Source organism: Aegilops tauschii, chromosome 2 (assembly GCF_002575655.3).
Source record: "Aegilops tauschii subsp. strangulata cultivar AL8/78 chromosome 2, Aet v6.0, whole genome shotgun sequence".
NCBI lineage: Eukaryota > Viridiplantae > Streptophyta > Magnoliopsida > Poales > Poaceae > Aegilops > Aegilops tauschii.
The window spans coordinates 53,170,505-53,174,400 of NC_053036.3; the positions used below are offsets into that span (position 1 = coordinate 53,170,505).

Here is a 3,896-nt window from a genome sequence, read left to right on the forward strand (position 1 = left end):
GAGATGAGATCCATGTATGAGAACAAAGTGTGGACTTTGGTTGACTTGCCCGATGATCGGCAATCAATTGAGAATAAATGGATCTTCAAGAGGAAGACGAACGCTGATAGTAGTGTTACTATCTACAAAGCTAGAATTGTCGCAAAAAGGTTTTCGACAAGTTCAAAGTGTTGACTACGATGAGAGTTTCTCACTCGTATCTATGCTTAAGTCTGTCCGAATCATGTTAGCAATTGCCGCATTTTATGAAATATGGCAAATGGATAAACAAAACTGCATTCCTTAATGGATTTATTAAAGAAGAGTTGTATATGATGCAACCAGGAAGTTTTGTCAATCCTAAAAGTGCTAACAAAATATGCAAGCTCCAGGGATCCATCTATGGACTGGTGCGAGCATCTCGGAATTGGAATATACGCTTTTGATAAGTTGATCAAAGGATATAGTTTTATACAAACTTGCGGTGAAGCCTGTATTTACAAGAAAGTGAGTGGGACACTACAGGAATCAGCTATTTTGCCGTCTGCCACGGCGGACGGCAAAGGCACGAACAGCGGGCGGCAAAGACCTTTGCCGTCAGCCGCGGATGGCAAAAGGCTCCGGCAAAGTAGGCTACGGTAAACAGCTACTTTGCCGTCTGCTTTCTGGCGGCTGACGGCAAAGGCCCTTTGCTGTCTGCCGCGGACGGCAAAGAGGGCGGACGGCAATAATTGTGCTCTCAGTCCGTTAAGTGCCTAACGGCAGCCCTTTGCCGTCCGCCGCGGACGGCAAACTTTCTAGTGCCTTTGCCGTCTGCCATATGATGTCATCTACACGTCACTACATGGCTGGCCTTTGCCGTCCGCCGCTGCCGGCAAACTCTTTGTCGTCTGCCACTGTAGGCAAACTGACCAAATGGGTCAGCTCCCAGGAAGCACAACTGGATGCCACGTGGCTTCTTTGCCGTCCGCAGCAGACGGCAAAGGGCCCGTTGCCGTCGGTGGCAGACGGCAAAGAGCCTGCATATTGGGTCTTTTTTCTGTTTTTTATTAAATCCAACAATTTTCACAGAAAATATATATGGCATATATAGATATATTTCACAAGGCAGAGTTCCATCACATAAGATATATATGACAACAATTTTCACAGCAAACATATAAGATATCCAACATGCATAGTTCCATCATACATAGTTCCATCACATAACTTCATCACATATGTTCCATCCAACTACCAAGTTCCATCATACATAGCATAGTTCATCCAACTACCAAGATACATGCATAGTTCAACGATACAAAAGAAACAGAGAAAGGGATAAGGAGCACTCCATCTATGCAAGCTTTCGTCAAGTGAATGAAATCTACTAAATGAAAAATAAGAAAGTTAGAAATAGGTGACTAGAATAAGAAGACTAGAACAAGAAGAGTAGAACAAGAAGAAGACTAGAACAAGAAGAGTAGAACAAGAAGAAGACTAGAACAAGAAGAGTAGAACAAGAAGAAGACTAGAACAAGAAGAGTAGAACAAGAAGAAGACTAGAACAAGAAGAGTAGAACAAGAAGAAGACTAGAACAAGAAGAGTATGTCATTTATGAGCTAACTTACGTGAAATGGATCACATATGAGCTAACTAAGTTGAAATGGGTCGTTTATGAGCTAGCTAAGGTGAAATGGATCATTTATGAGCTAACTTAGTTGAAATGGGTCGTTTATGAGCTAACTAAGGTCAAATGGATCGTTTTTGAGGTAACTAAGGTGAAATGGATCTTTTTTAGCTAACTAAGGTGAAATGGATCATTTTTGAGCTAACTTAGGTGAAATGGATCATTTATGAGCTAATTTAGTTGAAATGGATCTTTTTGAGCTAACTTAGGTGAAATGGATCATTTAAGAGCTAATTTAGGTGAAATGGATCGTTTTTTAGCTAACTTGGTGAAATGGATCGTTTATGAGCTAAATTAGTTGAAATGGATCGTTTATGAGATAACCTAGGTAAGATGGGTCATTTTGGAGTTAACCTAGTTGAAATGGGTCATTTTAAAGCTAACGTAGGTAAAATGGATCATTTAGGAGCTAATCTAGGTAAAATGGGTCATTTTTGAGCTAACTTGGATGAACTGGATCATTTATAAGCTAACCTAGGTAAAATGGGTCATTTTAGAGCTAACTTAAGTAAAATGGATCGTCTATGAGCTAACTAAGCTAATTAAAGCTAAGTCTAGGTCTTTATGCATGTGTTAAGCAAAACACTAGATAAACTTACCAAGATCCAGGAGGTGTAGGAGCGGGGTGGCTCGTGTCGGTAGCTGGAGAAGGATCGTGCGATGCTTGTCTGGAGTTACGCTGCACCAAAGATCATTTCCAATGTCTTGTTAGCATGATGACACTCAAATGTTAAGACTAGCAAGTAATGTCCATTCAAATAAAACTCACCGTGGTCCCAGGAGCAATCACTGGCATCGGCGGAGCGGTCTGACCTGTCTTCTCGCACACAGACTGCACATTTGGTTTCGACGACTCAGTCATACTAGTTAGTAATGAGACAAACACTACATGAATGTTTTGGCTAATCTGCAGAAGAAACTTACCACAAGGAGCTCGTACATGGCCCTTGCCTGCATGTCATTCCGTGCCATCTCCTCCTCCATCATCTTTGTCGTCCTCTCCTCCAACTCCCGCTGCCTCTCCGCCGCCTCCGCCAGAAGTTTCTCCGTTCGATCTCTCTCACTCTGTATAGCAGCCTGCAACACCACTCACATGAACATTTGTAATCATTGATGGAAGCGCACACAATGTAATGGAGAAAGATAACTGAGTACGTATCACTAACCTTGATGGCGAGTTGCACTGGCCGTTCACGAGGCCTTATCTCAGGAGCGGAGCTCGACTGGCGCGCCTTGATCTCCGGGAGAGTGCTAGGACAACGGATAAGTCCATCTCCAATGGCTATGGAGCCATGGGACCTCCCGCCACAAGATATCATCACCAGCTCTGGATCAATGGGACCCTGGCTCGGGTTAAAGTCCTCCCCTTTCCTCGCCTTCCCCTCATCTCTATATCTCACGAGCTTGTTGTGGGAGGAGATGTTGGTGAAGTTGTTTGCATCATCGAGGTCAGACTGAGAGAAAGCCTTGACTTTCTTGAAAGAGGCAGTGTGGGCCATGGCATACAGGTCGTACACCTCTGGCACCTTATCCACCTTATTGTGGCGTTCCTGAAAGAGAGAAACAATGTAAATTAGTAATTAAAGGGCTCAAGCTAGCATGATGAATGAATTGCATGAATCATGAAGCAAACCACATACCCAGTTGCGCCCGAACTGATATAAGTTGAAGCTGCCTTGATGGTGTGGCACACCTTCCATTTGGGCACGTTTGTCCTTGGCCTCGTTGTGGAGGGCTAGCCATTCTTTTGAGCACCACTCATCGACCAACACCTCCCAACAATCCATCCGATCCGCACACCATCTCGGAGGCGCCTAAGTTAGCAAATAGAAACTTGAGCGCTACGGCTAAGAATTACTAAATGAAGGAACTTAAGTAGAAGGCCTTAAGAATTACCTTCATGTACTGCTCCTTACTCAGGAACTTATCGCGGCACGCCGGCTTGGTCTTCTTGATACCACGCAAGGCATAGTAGTCTCGAACAGCCTGCACCCGAGCCTCGTGCCGTAAGTTCTGGAGTAGGCGCTTGCAGACGTTCTCGATAACATGTGCCGCGTCCTCCTCGTATCCCTCCTCACACCTGTAGAATGTCTGCAATCAAATGAGACAATATTGATTAGTACAATTAATAACTAGCTAGTTGAAGATTTTTAAATGTGTAAAGGAGAAATTACCCAGAACGTCCTGATCACCATGTCTGCCCTCGTGTCGCACACGACACCGTTGATAATAACATCCGGCGGGGTC

General features: G+C 44.1%; 1 long non-coding RNA gene across 2 annotated transcripts; it reads right to left on the minus strand.

Moving 5' to 3' along the window:
• Nucleotides 1–991: 991 nt before the first annotated feature.
• LOC141041947 (uncharacterized) lies at nt 992–3,183 on the minus strand. Of its 2 annotated transcripts, XR_012203719.1 has the most exons (4): nt 2,816–3,181; nt 2,419–2,726; nt 2,249–2,328; nt 992–1,345 (listed from the first exon to the last, which is right to left on the minus strand). It is a non-coding gene; the product is annotated as an uncharacterized lncRNA (long non-coding RNA). The 2 variants fall into 2 exon arrangements; XR_012203718.1 differs by having other exon boundaries at nt 2,249–2,726; nt 2,816–3,183.
• Nucleotides 3,184–3,896: the final 713 nt, after the last annotated feature.